General features: G+C 37.3%; 1 pseudogene; it reads left to right on the top strand.

The window, feature by feature from the left end:
• Positions 1-19,754, top strand: part of LOC115291248 — a 43,283-nt pseudogene extending 23,529 nt beyond the window's left edge.
• Positions 19,755-21,256: the final 1,502 nt, after the last annotated feature.

The raw sequence follows: 21,256 nt of genomic DNA on the forward strand, positions 1-21,256 counted from the left end.
CTTTTCTGTTTGGAGTGTCATTGTAACTACTGTATTGTAAATGATGGAAAATAATTGCATATGTTAAAAAATAAATTGTGTTATATTAAAAAAAAAAAAAAAGAAGTAATGACTATAGTGTCCTGTGACTTTTTTGGAAAGTGGATGTATATTGAGACTAATTTTTCCAAAAAATAACAAATGATTTTTTTCCTTCATTTCTTTTCTTTTTTTAGAGAGATAAAGAGCAGACACACAAGCACACGAGTGGGTGGTGGGGGAAGCGGGGGGAGAGGGGCAGAAGGAGAGAAAGTCCTAAGCAGGCTCCATGCTTATCATGAAGCCTGATGTAGAGCTCCATCCCATAACCCTGCTTTATGACCCCAAGCCAAAATCAATAGTCAGATGGTCAACTAACTGAGCCACCCAGGGCCCCCCCACCCCCCGCTTCTTTTTTTAAAGTGAGCTCTATGCTCAAATTCACTACCCTGAGATCAAGACTGCATGTTCTACTGACTGAGCCAGCCAGGTATCTCCAAATGACTTTTAATTAAGTCAAGAAAATAATATTAAATGTTATGAAGGAACCAATCTTGTTGGAATATCAATTATGTAAATCAATTACATGAATCTATAAACCATAGAAAACCCAAAAGTATCTTAGCAACGACTTCAGAAGCAAATTTGTTTACTACAAACCATGTGTAAGGGTCATAAAATAGTTCATCTTTAAAATTTCCAGGTATTTTAATTTCTAAATGGTCTTATGAAAAATAATTGAAAAAAGGTAAACTTTTCATATTATTAGCTACTACTAATTACAGATTACTTTCATCCAGCATCTTGAAATAGTTTGGAAAATGGATGAAAGCTATTCAAGACTTAGTTCATTTATTTTATCTAACTTTATTTTTCATGCTATCAATGTTCTTTCACTTAACTTTCTACTTGTAACATGTTATAATAAAGTAAGTTCATATTAGAACAACAGATTACTATGTAAACAGCAAATGTCTCAGTTGTCACTTTAGAGGACAAACGTGGCATCAAATTAAATTTTTTATATTTATTTTCTCTTAAGACCCAAACTTACATTTCGGGGACTTTTATTCAAACTCACTACTGCTGAATTGCAAAATGTTGTCTTTGTCCTTAAAACCATGACAGAGAACTTTATCTGCATTCAAATTGCCTACTGGTTTGTGGTATTTCAATAATAAAACAGCAGGACTGAAGGCTCGTGATGAGAAATCTGACTAATTACCTGTTAGATGATAGATGGTTGTAACTAGGCAGTGCCAGTCACTGAAAACAAAACACTTCGAGATATCAATCAGCTTCCTGACAAATCCAATTTCTCTCACATTCAGCGGACAATAAATGGGAATATTATCTCGACATCCACAGAGTGCAGAGTTATAACTTTAAAATATGCATAATGATATTTTAATAAAGTAGTTTTTTAATAAGTTAATACTTAAATACCTGACATATTCATATTTCAATCTCACAGCTTTTAAGTAGATAGATGGTAGAAATAATTAACATTGTAAATCTGAGTTGTATTCTATTGAGGAGGGCAAGGTGTGCTTAATAGTAGTTTTCCTATTTTCTTTCTGCATTTACATTTAACTCAAATTATTCACAACAACTCTAATGGCTGTATTCGCTCTCTTCATTTTTTTTAATTTTGTGGTAAATGAGTTGGATGTACATTCTACATGAGATTCAAAGAACAGAATGCCCAATTAACACTGCCACATATCAGCATGTGGGCAGAGTTAAAGCAAAGAGGGATTGAAGCATGGAAATTGAATGTCGGCCCTGAGAAACACCTCTTTCTCCCTTATAAGGCATGATTACATAATCAACATTTGAAATTTATGATTAACCCTAATAAGTTATAACCTTCAATGTCCAATTTTGTGATAAAAACAAGAAAATTAAAGGTGGCAGAGAAATGGAGAAAGGAAGAGACTTTGTTTGCTTCCTTTTTATTGAAGGAAATTGAATTTGTAGGCAGAGATCTAAAAGTTTAATAGTATATCGTCTAATAGAGAACAAACTGAGGGTTGGTGGAGGGATGTGGATGGGAAATGGGCTAGATGGGTGATGGGTACTAAGGAGGGCACTTGTCATGAGCACTGGGTGTTGTATGTTATAAGTGATGTATCTCTAAATTCTACTCCTGAAACCACTATTGCACTGTATTAACTAAAATTTAACTTTAATAAAAAATAAATTTTTAACTAACTCTAACTTAAATTTTTAAAAAATAGATGGGGCACCTAGGTGGTTCAGTCGGTTAAGCATCAGACTCTTGGTTTTGGCTCAGGTCAAGATCTCATGATTTTGTGAGACTGGGCCCCACAAGGGGCTCCACAGTAACAGATGGAGCTTGCTTGAAATTCTCTCTCCTTCCTTCTCTCTCTCTCTCTCTCTCTGCCCCACTCCCACTTGTGCTCATGCTCAAGTGCTCTCTCTCTCTCTCAAAATAAATAAATGAACTTTAAAAATTGTAAAAAATTAAAATTAAAAACAAAAAATAGTATATACTCTGAAACTAGATCCTTTCAAATGTTAATGGGAAGTAAGTTGATAGAATTTCATTGAAACATTATTTGACAATAACTATCAAAATTTAAATGCTTAAATACAGCAATCTGCTTTAAGAATGTCTCCAACAATTATCCTCATATATCTCTTTGAATGTTCACCATAGTACCATCTTTAATTTTTTTTAATTATTTTTAACTGGAAATAACTTAAGCTCCCTCCATATGAGATGGATGTAACTACTTTATTGGACAACAGAACACTATATAACCAAATATAGTCCTTAAAAAGGATGAGGTAGATCTGTATACGCTATTTTGGAACAACATTCAAGACACATTTTAAGTGAAAATAAGAACTTACAGGGTATAAATATAAATATCTGTTTGGTTAGTCATAAAAAAGTTATGGAGGGTTACATGAAATGCTAGCTTTGACTGCCTTTGGGAAAAGAGTCTAGTGTTCACTTGGGCAGTGCATATACTAAAATTGGGTAAGGAGTCTAGAGACCTGAAAGGGAAGGACCACTTACTATCCATTGCATACTCTCTTAAATGTTTTGGAATTTTACCATCCTCTTTTATATCTGTTCCAATAATAAATAAACAAATAAAGAGGAAAAAATAAAAGCAGGAAGGGAGGGAGGAAAGGAAGAAGGGAAAGGGGAAATAGATGCACACAGATGAGTCTGCTTGACTCCAAAGTCCAGTCCTCTCTAGGTGTCCACAGTCAAAACTTGAGGAGAGGTGATTAAATTTTTAAAGCAGCCTAAATTCTGCATGTTCCTGACATAACCGTGAGAAAAGAAACAAAAGACACGGCCGGACTGAGTTGATACTAATGAGCTGAATTTGAACATGGCCATCCCCCCGAGGCCGACTGCTTGGCTGTGACCTAGTCTGTGACTAAGACCTGTGAGCGAGGGTTTGAGGGCCGCAGTATCGAAGCCCAGCCACCTGGGAGAATGAAAGGTCACTCTGGCCACGAAGCGCTTCAAGCTCACACTTTGTCACCCAGCCAGGCGCAGAAGGGGAGATACAAGGACGACACAACTTAGAAAAGTTCAGAAAGTTGGAAACTCCTCCCCAACTCAGCCTATACCAGAACTCTGTGAAGATATTGGAGAGAGATACCTGTTCTTTCAGAGCAGTAAGCCACACGTTACACTCACACCCACAGACACATAAACGTGCACACGCATACACACATCATGGTTTGTCCTCTCATGCATTCTCTGCAGAATTAGATACCTGCAAAAGTCAAAGAAAATCTAGAAACAACAAAATAGATTATCAGAGCTAACTCTCTCCGTGAAGGGATAAATCTTCAAACAAGGCATAATTAAAGAGCGTTTATTTATTCAACTGGAAATTTCGACCACTGAAGGCACACACATTAAATACAAAACCAGGGATCTAAGGTATAAAAAAACTTGTCTCAACATGATGAAAAACTGAGGGAGAGGTAGGACTTGTCTAATGACAAGACACTTTGGATTCATGGCGCAGAAAGCAGAGATGAACTTCAAGAAGAAAGAGGAAATTTTAAGCAAAATCTCCACATGTCTCTAAATTTAACCCAAGCCCAGTTCTAACCAGAAAATTTGTAGGTACAATAAGACTATTTATATTTGTATAAATAACTAGAAAAAGAATAATTCCTTTACCTTCCAACATCTTTTCATTCAAATATATATTTATTATATTTATTTCAAAATATAAATATTAACTATGAAGGCCACAAAGCATTTCAAAATTATATTAAATAAGAAAGTAAGAATAATTATGTGCCATATGAGGACATAGAGTAATGTCCACATGAAAATTGAATAATGGGGAAAATGCAGATCAGGATTACCAGCATATAAAAACAGAGAAAAAGATGTAAAACTCAATTAAAGAGAAAATTTTAATATGTCATTTAAAAATCATAGGCTTTTTGGCTTTGGGCTCAGAGGAGGCAAAGGTGCAACTGTCTTTGGTCATCCCAAATCTGGGTTCATCTAACATCAGCAGCCTCGACCAGGCTGCCTAAATTCGACCTCAACGAGATCAAAGTCTTATACCTGAGATGTGCCAGTGAGGAGGTGGGTAATCATATCTGCCCTGGCCCCCAAGATCAAAGACTGGCCCTTTGAATCTGTCTCCAAAACAGGTAAGTGATGACATCGCCAAGGCAACTGGTGATTGGATAGGTCTGAGGATTACAGTGAAACTGATCATTCAGAGCAGATAGGCCCAGATTGAAGTGCTACCTTCTGCTTCTGCCCTGATTATTAAAGCCTTCAAGGAACCGCCAAGAGACAGGAAGTACAGAAGTAGTAGAAATATCACTTTTATTTTTAAAGGGAAGGGACAGCATTGAAGTTTTTAAATTTTTTTGAACGTTTCTTTTTGAGAGAGAGAAACAGAGCATGAGTGGAGAAGGGGCAGAGAGAGAGGGAGGGGAGATACAGAATCTGAAGAAGGCTCCAGGCTCTGAGCTGTCAGCACAGAGCCAGACGTGACCCCAGAAATATCCCTTTTGATGAGATTGTCAACATTGCCTGAGAGACACCACATGGATCTTTAGCCAGAGAGATCTCTGGAACCACAAAAGAGATCCTGGGGACCGCCCAGTCTCTAGGCTGCAATGTTGATGGTCGCCACCGTCATGACATCACAAATGGCATCAACAGAGGTGCAGTGGAATGCCCAGCTAGTTAAGAGCTACAACAGAAAATAATCCAATGAAGGATCATTGACAACCAAGTAAGTAAATAAATAATCATGGAAAAGAAAAATATATATAAAACACAGAAGGAAATAAAAAAAGAGAAAAATATAATATATTTTTATTCAAAATTTCCAAATAGATGAAATGCAAATTAACAGAACAAGCTTATCTGAGGAATCAATTATTTTATTACCAAATTATGTATGTGTGTATTATGTAATGTGCATTCATGATACTAATCCAAAAAATTTAAACTATGAAAAAATTCTAAAATATAAGAAAAAGTATTGGGGCACCTGGGTGGCTCAGTCGGTTAAGTGCCTGACTTCGGCTCAGGTCATGATCTCACGGCTCATGGGTTCAAGCCTGCATAGGGTTCTATGCTGACAGTTTAGAGCCTGGAGCCTGTTTCAGATTCTGTGTCTCCCTGTCTCTATACCCTTCTCCTACCCATCCTCTGTCTCTCTCTGTCTCAAAGAAAATAAACTGTAAAAAAAAAAATTAAAAAAAAGAAAAGTGTTTTGAGTCTTTAATGAAGTTATCAAAGAAAGAAGGAAGGAAGAAAAGGAGGGAGGGAGGGAGTACATGCACATGGATGAGTCTGTTTGACTCCAAACTCCAGTCCTCTCCAACAATCATGTCTGCTGTCTCTCTTAGGATTTGCAACTCATGAAATTTTTTCAAAGGACACAATTACCAGAATACACATTTTCCACCAAAAATGTCAAACAAACCTTGAAATTAGGTCCCAGGATTAGTCTACAATAGATTCCAGAGATCTTTATAAAATTGGAATCTGGCAAGCATCTTTCTACTTTGTAACGAGGCAATAAGATAATTTCGCCAAGAAGCATTCAAGGGTGGGCAAATCAACATTTGAAACGATGGATCAAATTGAAGGACTAGAAAAAATAAGTTTCAAAACTATCTTTTATTTCTAATAATACATATAAGAATAGTTTATTTTTACACACAAATATTGGCTATCCCTCTAAGCATTGAGCTAATATTCAATGACTCTTGAAAAGTTCTTGAGAAATGCTAATGAAGTTATCTCAGTACTAATACTCAGGAACAAAAGGACTGACTCATGGTGCACAGTGGAAAAAGAAAGGCTATAAAGGAGTCAAGGTAAAAAGTAAGGGCAACTTAAAACAAAATGGGTTACAATCTAAATGTTTAGTGGTAAACTGGTTCTTAGACAGTACTGACTTAAAGTGCATAATAAATTATGGGTGAAATGATATGAAATCTGGACTTTTTTTCAAAGTAATACAGGATAAGGGAGTGAGTGAGGGTATGGAAGAAACATGTGGCCATTAGTTGATAGGTATTGAAACTGAATGATGGCTACATGGAGGTTTATGATTATATTTGTTTAGTTTTTTTAATATATTTAAAATGCAACATGATAGCTTTTGTAAAAAGAAATGAATTAAAAAATAAGTGAAGGCTCCTACCTGACTCAGTCAGAAAAGTATGCAACTTTTGATCTCAGGGTTGTGAGTTCGAGCCCAATGTTGGGTGTAGAGCCTACTTAAAGAAGGAAGAGGAGGGGTAGAAATAAGGGGAAAATGGGGAGTGGAAACCAAAGAGACACGGTGTCCATATAATGTTAGAAATGAAAAGGTGTAGCATTAATAATTTTAACTGCTACAGACCTAAGCCAGTGCTGTTGTGGACAGTCTGTGATACATGATCACTCTACTTTTCACCAGCAGGTTTCAGATATCAGGCTAATGGGATTTAAAATTTGCTACAAAAACAAACAGAGAGAGAACAGCTTGTAATGGTGAACATTGAGATCATTAGCAACCACTTGTTTTTTAAGTCTCTCTGAAGAACCGGTCCCAAAGCATTGCCTAACCACTGATCCTTCTGGACCAGAAATTGCAAACTGGTGGCCTGGGGTTGGATCCAGCCTGCAGATGTGTTTGCTTTGGCTTGCAATGTATTTGGTTACAGATTGCTTTTCTTAAAATTCTGAATTCATTGCCGATATTTCCAGGCTGAAAGATGCCATGTTAAAATCCAGATTTCTATCTTCTCTTGAAACACTTGAGGAGTTTTAAGACAAAGCAGACATTCTCATGTGGCAACAAATCCACCCAGTCCTCACTTCTCCCCAGTGAGTTCTAATTCTGGGCTGCTTTGCTTAGTTCCTTCTTTGACTCCTACAGATACTTGACATTTCAACTTTTGGACTAGATCAAGCTCTCTTCATTAGAACAATGAAAGTGAGGTTGCCTGCAGAAGCTGTCATTTTATAAGCAATTGAAAATAGAAATCAACAAACCCAGACAATTAATCCAGAAATTCCTGAAGATTTGTAGACTTTTAAATAAGTCCAACAGATGAAGCTAATTCTATTTATAAAATTCCTTTTTTTAACTTTCCTACTTTTTTCTGCGTTTCAGGTCATTTCCGATTTCCCAAAGTAATTTGGCCGGAACTATGTGAGTAGGGCTCCCAGAAATTCTCTTACCAAAAAAGAGAATAGCCAATCCACAGCCCATTGGCAAAATGCACAGTTACAGGCCCCAGCCCAGTGACTGTTGCCCACCCTATTTCTTTCAACAAGCCCGGAACATCACTGGGTGTGTGATTATTAGCAACTCGTCATTAATTACAAGCCTCATAAGCAGCTGTGCAATGTGGGAGGCTGGGTAGAAACAGCTCCTGTCTTCATAAGAAGGAGTTGAAACTAAAAGGAGTTTCTAGCCACAAAGCATTCCAAAATAGGTTGAGTTGTTTTGAGAGTAGACAGAATAGCATCAAAAGCAAGAATGTTCATCCTGAGGATTGCTACCCAAACAACAGCTAAAACAGCTTCCACTCTGTATCACAAAGGAAATGGAGAACTATAGTTGGTTTCTTAACCAACTTAATGCGAACTTACATGCTTTGAAAAAAATACTACTGGTAAAATTATCTATGACCTGCGCTCGTGTCTCTTGTGAGACAGAGAACTGTGTTTGCCTGCCTAGTGTTGGCACTAAACCAAGGAAGAGTTCTTGAAGAACAGTTTGGGAGATTTTATTTCCAACTGGTTTCCATTATGAAATCCCCACTACAACCAGGCTTATACCCAGTCTTGTCCACACATGGTTTGGCCTCTCCTATTATCTATGGATTCTCACTGAACATTTCATCTTTATTAGTGTTTTAGAGTAGGGATGATTGATATCCTTGGTACTAAAACAAAAGCTATCTAAGGTCTATTTAGAGACCTGTCTTAAACACTTTGTGGTCATTCATATAATTAAAAAGTAGATGATCATTAGGACCAATGAGCTAGAGCTATAAAGAATAGTCTAAAGCCCTAGCACATATTCCTCCATAAAAATGTTGCCAAAAAATAATATTACCATTTTATTCATCCTATATACTCATTATCTCCAATTCCTCTCCCCTTTTTGTCTCCTTCAAATCTCCTCCAAAGAGATAATTGTATCTACCATTACAAACTCCCTGACTGCTCATGTCACATTACTGATACTGTCTGTTACTGAATTAAATGATCACTTCTCCGACCTCATCTGACTTGGCCTGCCATCGTATTTGACACAGCTGATCACTCCTTCCTTCTTAAAACACTTCCTTCATGTGGCTCTCATGACACCACTTCCCCTGGATTTCTTTCTCTCTCACTCACTGCTTCTCTGTCTCCTTTGCTAGTTCTTCCATATCCCTATGACTTATAAATTTTGGAGAGGCCAAGACTTGAGCCTTATACCTCTTCTCTTCTTTCTCTATATTTGTTTTTTGTGGTCTCATTCAATATCAAAGCTTTAAATACTACCACAATGCCGCCAACTCCAATCCCACGGCCCGCTCAACCATTCCACACAAATGTCTGAAGGTATATCTAACCTAACATTCCCAAAACTGAGTTCCTGATTGCCACTCCCTCAACATATATGTCCTAAAAACTTCCCCTTCCACAATCTTCTTTATCTCAGTGAATGAACACTGCATCTTTCCAGTTATTCAAGGCCAGCCTTTTTGTCAACCTTTCCTCTCATGTCAACATCTAATCCAGAAGAAACCTCTGTCGGCCCTACCTTCAGAATCAATCCAGAATCTTGACTACTCACCACTTTCTCTGCTAGTCCCTTGTCCAAATCACTATGATCTTTTGCCTGACTCATAGCAATAGCCTAACACCTGACTGCTGCCAGCCTCCTTCTGTCTGGTCTCGACTCTGAAACCATAATGATCCACTCAAAATATGTCAGATCAAGTTACTTTGCTCCAAACCTTACAGTGTCTTCTACCTCACAGAAAATAAAAGTAAAGGCCTTAAACTTGTTAACAAGAACCTGAGTGAGTAGTCCCAACTTCTCCACAGCTCCCAGAATCCCTTAGTTACTCTGACCTCTCCTAATCTTCTCCTCCTTGTTCATTCTGCTTCAGACTCACAGAATTTCTTCATGTTCTTTGAACATGCAGTCCCCTGCTGTTCCATATGCTTATAATATCTTTTCTCTAGATGGTCCTTTACAAGTCTTGGCTCAAATGTCACCTTCAAATTGGTCTGTTCTCTGGCCACTTCTTTCCTATTATCTTCAGACTTTATTTTTTTGCATAGCGCTCATGATCTTCCCAAGTACCATATAACATATTTACGTAGCTAGTTTTACATCTATCTGTCTCCTCTGGCAGGTAAACTCCATGGGGGCAACAATTTTTGTTCATTTTATGCAATGCTAAATTTCCAGTGCATTCAATTACTATTTGCTAATGGAAAAATAAATTTATATAATATTATGCATTTTCTATGGAATGTGTGTATGTGTGTATATCTCTAAAGCACAGTTAGCTCTAGGGAGAGTACTGAGTAAAGAGAGGGTAAGTGGTATCATGATTCATGTGGGTGGAAGAGGCTATCAAAATGGTATTTTTTCCTTATTATTATTTCAATTTTTAAATGGGAGATAGTCATTTCTATATTATGGGGGACGGATTATTTGTTAAAAACATAACACATCACAAGAACATACTGTGTAGCCCCTATCTCCTGTTCCCCTCCTCCAGTGACAGCTGATTAGACCAGTATATACACCTAATTTAAACTGAGAAAATCCACGTATCTCTCCCAGGAATTTAAAACTGGTCATTGCAAGACTACGTCAGTCAGAGAGCTGTGAAAAATTGGAACTATAGGCCACAAGGAATTTGAGACCAATGTCAGTCAACACCACATGTAAAGTGAATTTCTGGAGAAACAAAGAAACATAAGGAAAGAAAGAGTATGGGGGTGCCTGGCTGGCTCAGCTGGTGGAGCTTGGGCCTCTTGATCTCAGGGTTGTGAGTTTGAGCCCCAGGTTTTGTGTAGAGATTACTTAAAAATAAGACCTTTTAAAAAGGTGTATGCGAAAAGAGGAACAGGAGCCTAGTGGAGCAGATATGTAGAGAATGAGATGCTTTTCAGTGTCATCCACATGCAGAAACTATACTTTGTTTCCTGTCCATGTTCTTTCCTATCAATAAACACCCTTTAACACAAATGACTTTAAATAGAATTCTATTCCCTGTGATGTTGAATCTTGACTTAAATACCAATATCTTTTCTATGGTATAAACTAAGACAATATCCCAACATTGGAAAAATCATAAAACATAAGAAAATGTGCTCAATGGTGAATCCGCTGCTTTTAATTAAAAAGTATAATAAGGCTAAGACCGAGGGTGATTCTTGCCTTTGCAAGATTGCTCAAATCTATATTAATTTGCATACCCTCATTATTTAATTTTAAGTTTCATCACGGTTAAAGCTATTCTTTTTTATTCAGCAAAAACTTCTTAATTCGGCCATACGTTCCCAATAATTAAAACAGCTGTTTTAAGCCTTAATATCCCAAATCCTTAGTGGGGAGAGTTTCATGTAATTTGCTACAACTAATAAAGTACATAAATTTATGAATTTTTCTCCTGTTTTATAAACTTGAAAATTTACAGTTCCTTGCATTCCCATATGCATTCATTAGGGGAAGAGAAATGGTGGGGTTACAGGTAGACCAGCAAGCCTGGTTTACGATATCCCAACATATAACTCAAAGTATTCAAAGGGAGTATGCAACCCAAACATGAGCTTCTTATCATACCAGTCACTTACTCAGAAAGGCATTTTCTGGTCCCTCAAGCTAGGGTGTCCACCAAAAAAGTATCTATCACGCTGTTCCATCTCACTTAGTATTATCTCATTTATTATCTTCTGATATTTTTTTTCTCTTTGTTTCTTTTCCTATTTGTTTTGTTTGTCTTTCTGTTTCACCAAAAATATGGTTCCATGGGAGCTGGCATCAAGGTGTCTCTCTTCTTCATCACCATTTCCCTAGCACCTTAGAATATTTTGTATCTGGTATAAAGCAGGCAGTTGGCAAATATTTGTAGAGAAGAAAAAAGGAATGGTTTTTAATTAACATACCAAACCACTGACCACTCCAGCACCTTTAGATTTTGTCTTTCCTTAGGCAGAATTCTCTTCCCCTTATTTCTTCACATCATTTAAGTCTTAGTTCAGCTCTGCAGAAAGGCCACTGATTCCGCTAGCCTCTCCACCTCGCAAGGCCCTCCGTCTCCCACTACACTGGTTTAGTTTAAGCACAACACTGATGACTCTGTGAAGTTCCCTTTGATATGTGTTCCTTCCGTGTTAATTGCAGTCATTGCTCTCCCCACCCTGGAATGTAAACTCCATGAGGAACTTTGAGGTATCACTGCATCTCCAGAATGGGCCTGGGATTAGAAGGCCTTCAATAAATATTTGTTAAATGAGTGAATGAAAGTTTGGAAATTGCAATTTTAAAATAGACACCCACACATGGTATCACTGCTCTTCAGTATTAGGAAACAGACAACAAACTTACTTGCTATATGTGCAAATAATCTTTGAATAATCAAAATTCCACACAGCATCTAGATAAAAAGATTGTCAAATTATATTTCCAGCTGCATTTAGAATCCTGGTTGGGTGCTAGTTGCTTATAATCAGTAGCTTGTTCAATTTTGACTATCCTCACTTATTAGTTTCCAAGAGAGAACTGTCTATCTTTCCTCATGTAGACTAGAAAGTGAAATTGCAAAGGAGACTTCACTGCAATTAAATCACAACTATTCAGATTTGGCAAATACATGTCACTGTCCAATGTACCTGTGTATACAAACAGACACAATTCCTAAAGGAAGGAAATGTCTAGTTCCTAAAACAAACAAAAAAACCTCATATGTTTATCGCCACAAACAGGATTCAGTTCTAGCTCATCACAGATACAGATCTAAAAGGGAGTGAGGGGGCAGCTGGGTGGCTGAGTTAGTTGAGCCTCTGACTCTTGGTGTCTGCTCAGGTCATGATCTCGTGGTTCCTGAATTCAAGCTCCATCATCAAGGTCTGCACTGACAGCACGGAGCTCGCCTGGGATTCTGTCTGTCCCTCTCTCTCTGCCCCTCCCCTGCTCGCTCTCTCTGTCTCTCAAAATAAATAAATAAACTTCAAAAAAATGTAAAAATATATAAATAAATAAAATAAAAGGGAGATAAGAAGTTCCTCCTCTGAGCCAGAAAATCACAATTGCCATCAACCGAAGTCTACCGAAGTCATTGGTCACTGAATCGACCTACAGCAGGAAGACTGGAACTGTCTAACACGGAGATACTCACCACTAAGCCAATTCTATCTTATGTCCTGCAGTTCTTTCTCTACACAACCATCGCCAACCAAGAGTGGGCACCGGTGAGATCTCCTTTACACCCATCACTCTTCAGAAGTCTTTTCTAACCAACCTTATTCAGTCAACCATTAGGACAGTGAGTCAGACCACAAACACTTATTGGATGTCAATTACGTATCTGGCACAGTGAAAATATACCAGTAAAAAAAAAAAAAAAAAAAAAAAACAGATAAAAATGCTTACCCTCATGGAGCCTATATTCTAAGTGCATCACATTTACTTTAAAGATATATAAAAATAGAGATGATGAAAGCAGATGTTTGATAAGAGATGAATACACAGAGTCATAAATACACCAACAGATACAATGGTTGGTACATAAACACATAGTTATCCTACATCTCCCAGGGTGCTCAGAATTATCACTAAAGGGTATGTTTGGGATATAAATCAGGTATGTTTCTTTCCAATTGTCTTCCCATTACATTATGTGTGCATGTTATCCTCATTATGGGCTTCCCCTGAGCAGAAAATATGTTCTTCATTTTCTTTGTACTATGTTCAGGGGGCAAGTTGTACAGTGCCCCCAAATAGACTATGAGTTCATTAACTGAGTGTTTGTTGAATAATACATTGCATTTATAAGGTGTCTCTTAACTTTCTAAAAGGCACTTTCATGCACATTATCATTATTAATATCACAAACATAGTCTTCCTCTAATGCTAGATCAAGAAGAAGACAGTAATTATGGTGTAAGGGTAATGGCGGTAACACAAGTAGTATATTTAAGACCACCAGCTTTGTTTGCTAAGAATCTGTCCAAAGTTATTGCTGTTGTTGGCTTTTTGTTTTTTGAATCTCAATGGAAGTCCAGTCTCTAGAAAGTGCAGGCACCAGGAAGTTTAAAATCACAGCAATAGAAGCGGGGCCCAGAGAAAAAGTCACATCCAAAGACACAGTCTAAGACTTCAATCAATGATTTTTAAACTTCACCTTATTAAAATGCAGATTCCCGATAAAATCCTAACCCAGACACTCTCATTCTCATTCACTTAGACGTGAAGGCCAAGAATATGAATGTGTATAAACATCTGATGCAAGTCCACTGAGAAACTTTGGTCCAAAGAGAGCTTACCTGACTGCAAAGGCTGGTCTGGGGATCATTAGGTAGTTCAATGAATGACTTCCACAGCTTGGCATGTTCAAATATGGCTTGATATTAGAGCCGTACATACATACATTACAGCAGACATAATACAGTAATAAGAAAAGCCATCATTTCTTAGTGTTGTTATAAGAACCACTGCTGCTGGAGATGTATACACCAGGATCTAGGGAGGAAAGAATCTTTGAATGCTCTAGTCTCATGGGACTGTGTAGGCCTTGGGGAGATTTGGGTCGCATGCAGGAAAATTTAGCCTAGTGAGAACATGGAAGAAAACTGAGACAGAATGCCAATCTGTGGGCAGGACAGGTTGAGAGGAAGGTAACTTGACACTTTGAAGGGTTTACTTATTCTTATCCCTAATATTTTAGATCTGGTTAGAAAATGGAGAAGGGCAACATAAGTTAAAACTGGAGGCCCACTCTAAAAAGTCAAATCTGAAAATCATAATTCAATTCCAAGTTCCATAATGAATTACATTATGAGGATGCTGTACTTTCTATTCCCATTAGGAATGGCCCAGAAATGAAGTCAGAAGGGCAGATGTGTTATGGAAAGAGAAACAAGAGATAGAGTTAACCCTGAACTTCAAGAGTCTATATTTCCCATAAGAAAAGTAGATGGCACAGCATTATGCTATAGTAAAAATCTCTTTTTAAAATTTATAGCTGTCATTATTTTCTCCACATACTGAGAAAGGTTCTACCATAATCAATGCACAAAATGACCACAAGTAGAAACTAACAAGTAGACCTTTCCATAGATGTTGGAACATTTAGATGACAAACATTCAAGTAACTGCAAGTTTATATTATCAAGCAACATTTTTGCTGGCAAGGTATGATGAATTGATATCTAATATATAGGGGTATATGGAAAAATATTAGCATTTATTTAAACCAGAGGGAGTATTTTTATGTATGTAAACACCAAAGTTGAGAGAGAGTTACTGACTTCTCCAAGTACACACTTGGGTAGTCCAGGATGATGGAAGCATATTTTTATTTTTTTTAATTTTTAAAATAATTTCATTCCACCTTTTGACTTCTCTGCTGATAGACAGATAGAAAAACACTTCAGTGGAGTTCTTCCTGATATTTTATCTTTTTTCTTTTTGCTAGTTTATTAAGAAAGAAATATATACAAAAGCAGAGAGAATATTATCATAATCCCAGGTACCCATCTTTCTGCAATAAAAGTCTTGGTTCTTATACTCACTCACTCCCACCCCTCGCCCAAGATTATTTGAAGCAAATTCTAGACATCACATAATTTCATACATAAATAGTTTGGCATAGAGGTCTAAAAGATCAGTACTCTCTTTTGAAAAATCAACAACATATGACTTCATATAACTTAATGAGATAAGGAAACAATACATTTAAATCACAGTGCATAAATTCCTATTTATTATTATATCAATAATTGGGGGATTACCTTGTGTGATAGAAAGCTGAAACCCAACAAATGCATTTAAGTGATAGTTTTTCAAGTACAATGATTTTTCCATACCAGTACAAGTTTATAGGATTTTTTTTCATAAAAGGATTCCTAGTCATATTTTCTCCAAATCAGAAACTTTTTGAGTGAATTATTCTCACTCCATTATTACCACTAGACTCTGGAGATTGTGAGATTTCCCACTTGAAGCTTCCATCTTCATTGATTATGATGGTAATCAAGTGAATTATTCTTTTGCTCTTGAGAACTACAGAGCTCCTTGATTCCAGGGGCTAATAAAGGCTCTGCAAAACTGTTAAAAGGATGGAGAACCGCAACTCAAAGCTCAGACCAGACAGTGTTTCAGAAAAACATACTAGTTGACTTGAAAAAGCCACTCTGCTTTGCAGCAAACATTAAGTACATATTAAATAATAAATATTTACATATTAAATAATAAGATGTCTAGGATAGGCTTAAAAATAATTCTGGGGGAGAACACTGGAATATTACAAACTTAACTATTTGTTATAGATGCTGAAGTTGGGTGATAAAGATCTATTACATTGTTCTCTCTACTTTTGTATGTGTTTGGAATTGCTCAACATTAAAACTTCTTACAAGAAGGATAAAAACCACATGAAAATGACAAAACAAAGTCCTCAAACACACTTTGCAACCCTTCCTGTTTGAATCAACTCATCCAAACAGCGAGAAAATGCAAATCAAACACTTTACAATTAACCCCACAAACAGCACAAAGGGGGAAAAAAGGAATCCAAATAATATATAAATGGACCAGTTACCTCTAATTCTTTGCTTGGTCACAGGTTAGTCCTACTTTGAGCTGAAGAACTGAATGGAACCCTTTTCAGAAAACACGAATTATTCCTTAGTTTCATACAGTGATTATCAAATGTTATAAAATGGACATAAAATTTCCTTGGAAAATACTGCCAGGAATCACATCAGCTTTAGGGAAGGCGAAAACGTGGCTTAATATTTCAGAACAAATCAAAAAGTCTTGAAAAATTAGTCATTTGCTGATACTTATATAGTGAATATTTTAAAAACTGATTAACAATGAAGAAAGAATCATAATGAAAACAAGCAAAAGATTTACTTGTTAGTGACAAGGGAATCTGTATTAAAATCAAACAAATAATAAAAAAGAGAGAAATCCTGCTCAATTCTCTAAAGTGTAAATGTCCCAGTGATCAACCAGTGTTCTCTTTTCAGATATTTGCCTAGAGTTGTCAGAACTTGGTCTCTGCTTGGTCTGACCCACTTCGACCTTTAAATGGTTGTTGAAAAGCTCTGACCAGCCCCAAAGCCCAGCACTCCCAGAGTTTAAATGCATCCATGGGAGCCCAGGCTAGCGGACTACAGATGGGCACTTGGACCAAACTTCCCCCAAAAGACAAAGGCCTGGCAAGGATTCAGGCAGCGAGCTCACACCACTGCCACCATCCTGAGAAAGGTCTTTGGAAAATTTCATAATACCTTAGGTTCCAGAGCAAGGAAGAGAAGAAAAGAAGAGGGGGGAGGTAAAGAGAAGGAAAAGGAGCAAAAGAGGGCATGAAGGAAAGAGAAGGAAAATTTTATGATATGATATTTTACTCTGATTTTCTAAATCAGCAAGTGGCATCCGGTATCTTCTAAAGAGAATCAAAAAGTAAACCTTTCCCCAATTTGGAGTATGCCTCTCTTAGGACAAATATCATATTTTACTTTATATTTTGAATAACTGTATATGTCCCTCCTATTATATTCCTGGAGGGAAGAAAGCATTAGAAATTTATTTTTGAAATGACACAGTCTCTTTAACAATAACTATACTTATCTTTAATGTTTGTCGGGTTAATTAATCAATCAATTAATTGGTCTAGTCAAGTGCAGTTAACAGGTAAGCAACAAGCAACAGCTGCAGAACCTGTGGATTGAATAATATACTCCATATATTTAGCTCTTCACACTGATCTAGCAAGAAGAGTGTGCAGGAGTCTTGTGTATTCCTCTTATTCTTGTTACTGTACATAGTGGGATTTGTATGGCCTTCAGTGAATTAATACATATAGCAAGCATAATTTACATCTATTTGTATATGACCAGAACTTAGTTTACACTTCCCAAATTCAGGCTCTTAAACAATTGAATTTAACAGTGTTTCCATCTCCTACACATCCTCTGCCCCTGGTTTACGAAAATACTCTTTGTAATTCACATAAAGAATACACTGGAAATGTATTTTATTTCCTATTCAAACTAAGAAAGAGAAAAAGAGGTCTTCTTCCTTGTTTAGTAGAATGCATATTTCTGAAACAGGACTCTCAGGAAAAAGAACAACCAAAAAAACCCACCTTAACAATGAGGTTTCACAATAAAAATTGCTAGTTGATTTCATTTATATCTGAATCAGTTAAGATTTCCTGGATTTATTTTTTTTTCACAAATAAAAGTCTACCTTTAAAAGTTTTTTTTTTAATCCATAAGCAAGACTTAGTGAAATCACTACTTTGAGGACTCCATAAAAATTTAGTGAGCATCTTGTCTAGGGCACTGATTTCACAAGTGCAAAAGCTAAGTTAGAGCCAAGAATATCAACTGACTTCACGATGTCAGCAAATGAAATCATGGTTGAAGCAGCAGAAAAATCACATAACCTCCACAGGATATTGTCTAAATTGTACAAATCACTTATTCGAAAATTTACACACACACATAATGACCTTCAGATCTTGCCCTTCAATTCACTTATTGCCTTAAATCTGTAAATATTTACTGATTCAGGAAATATAATAATACTGGCTGACTTTTAAAAATATCTAATGAATATCCTAGGGTTTTTCTCAGCCAGGGTGTTATATGCATAGTCTGAAATATATCTTAGCCCTATAAATTTCAGCCTGTTGTACCAAAAATAGCAGAACTCTCTGGAAAGATTTGTAGTATATAAAAGTACGTAAAATAGAAACAGCACCAAAGTTGTTGAATGCCAATTAACTGTTGTCTGCAACTCCAAATATTTTTTTATTTCAGCTAACACACATTTTTGGAATTTAATAAAAAAAGTCTAGTTATAACAAGACATAAAAATACACAATAATCATTAAAGAAAAAAAAATTTGACCCTGGACCTTTGTTTGTTTTTATTCCCCTAAATGAGGTTTCTTTTCATTTTTCTTTTTGTGTGCAGTTACCTTTTTTTTAATATGTTTAAAACACAATTCTTGTAAGATTTTATCGATGAATACTTGTGGACTTTTGTACATTTCTTAATGTGACTGTTTAAACTTTTTTAAATTCTCCACAAAGATTTCAATGCTGCAAGTATATGTATATGTTGCAGAAGAGTGAGCTCCATCATTACTCATGTTTTATAAAATAATTATTGCACACTTCTGAGGGATTATATATATTTGTTAAATCTTTACCAAATAATTATTGGTTAAAAATAAATTATGAATTTGAGAATAGAATGGTCACCATCACAGTTCTGAGTCAAAAGCTGCCTACAGAGCTCTAAAACTTCCAAAAGAAAAATTAAAGTGCAGTCACTTGTTTTTCTGTCTATGAAACACTAAACAAATTACCTGCCTTTCAAAGCACTTTTCAGGATATTTCTACCTCCTATAGACACAGCTAGAGAGGCTTTTATTCTGGCCCTGTGAATACTGACAAATACATTTTCTATCCATGTGTATGAAGATAATTTTATTAATTTGAGAGCTGCTATTTACTGCTATTAGTTATGCAGTGATACATGTGAACTTTATGTACAGGATCTTTCAACCAGCTAATTTAACAAGAGAACTGCAAAGAAATTATATATGACAAATAAGATAATAGTCAAGACGCTTAAATTTGTGGATTATTGTTTCCACTTACATAAAAATTGTCTTAATTCAAATGGGTTTTTAGTTTAATTCTAATATTTTGTTCTTTTTCCAGAAAAATCACCTCACCATCACCTGTGGAATTCCATCATATATGGCATGATTTTTTTCCCTTTTGTAGAGAAGAGCCCAAGAGAAAATTCGTACCACAATGACCCTGCTGTGCCCTATGTTTATTCACCAGTAATCCTCGAGGAAAGGATTTTGAAAATGTATTAGAGCTAGCACCAAAAACTGGTGTTATTTTGAAGAAGTTACTGCTCCTTAAAATTCTATTTTAAGTCAGATATTATAGGTGTAATTCCTTTTAAAACAAAAGAAAAAAGAAGAGCTGCTTTTGATGTTACAAATGGAAGGTTTTGTTCCTGATACCGAAAGGCATTATTCATTTATCTTGGCCCTATCGGTGTAGGTAGAGATTTTTCCCCCTCCTTTTCACTCAACAACAACAATAACAGTATCAGATCTCAGACTAAGAATCTAACGAAACAGAAAACTGGTGTGAGCATCCTAGGTCCAGCTTTATGAAGCAATGCCCACACACACTCCCACCCCCTTGGTTGATGGAGATGATTAAGCTCACCACGCTTGAATCTACAGGGAAGTTGTAGCCACATGAACAAATATTGGCGCTTCCACCAAGAATCCCCCAAACCAGTTACAAAGTGAGGAGTTCAAACCTACAAAAGGATGGACCCAGGAGGGCAGACGGGGCCACAGGAAGGTGCGAAGTTAGTAACTGTGCTTTGAGAAACCGAAACGCTTTATATATATATATATCACCTCCCACCTGAATTATAGCTTGAGCTTTCTTTGCAATATTTGCAACTAATAATTAACGATGCCCGCGCCGGGCGCCTTGTTGCCAGGACTGGGGTTCGGGCCATCGGAAGCCCCTGACGTCAGCGGCAGGGCAGCCTGCGTCAGGTCCCCCGAGCAGCCCCAATCGTGGCCCCGACCGAGGCATTGGGGGGCTTCCGGAAGGGAGCTCCGGGGCAGGGCTGGATGAAATCCCAGAAGGGGCGAAAGAGGCTTTCCTCAAGCCAGCCTGTAAGTCACGTCGCATTTAGAACCTCAGGGTCCCTGGCTCAGGGGTACGGGCGGGTACCCCAGAGTTGCGACCGTGTCTGGAGGCCCCAACCCATGTGTTGGTTCCCGGGTCTAGACGAGGGTGGGGGCTGTAGAGAAGGGGGCCACAGAAACCCAGAGCAAGTCTGTAACCGGCAAGTGTTTCCTTCCTTCCACTTTTACAAGAATCAGCGTTATACTAATCCCACCGACTCCCAAAAGTGGACCTTAAAGTGAAATAGATCCACCGTTTCCGCCTCAACTTGACACAACTCGGAAGCTGGTGATCCCGGGCCGTGCGTCTCGCCCTTGCACCAGTAACTGGTGATCGAAGACTGGGTAGAGGGGTGCTGGGACCCGCCACGGGGGGGAAAATGAACTCGATCTCTCAGTTAACTGACCACAATCTTTCCTTTCTCCATCCTCTACCAACCTTTCCCTTCTTTCTCCATTCTATTCTGAACTCTTAGACCAGTTTTTGCAATCTCTCAGGCCTGAGGGGTCCTCAAGATGTTGGAAAGGTGAGATATTTCCAAAAGGGGCCAGGATGTCTATCATCTCGAAAAGTGCTCCACCGGCGTAGCTGCCCTTGTCCTAAGAGTCAGGAACCAGAATTTGGCTAGCCGTCGGCCTGTGCGTGGGACGCTATCTACAGAACCCATTCTGGAGCAAGTCCTGTAGCTCTCATAGGCCCTATATGGATTTCTTCAACGTAGGCTCTTGAAAAATGACCTCTCTCCCCCAGATTCCTTATTTTTAAACT

Source organism: Suricata suricatta, chromosome 5 (genome assembly GCF_006229205.1).
Source record: "Suricata suricatta isolate VVHF042 chromosome 5, meerkat_22Aug2017_6uvM2_HiC, whole genome shotgun sequence".
NCBI classification, from domain to species: domain Eukaryota; kingdom Metazoa; phylum Chordata; class Mammalia; order Carnivora; family Herpestidae; genus Suricata; species Suricata suricatta.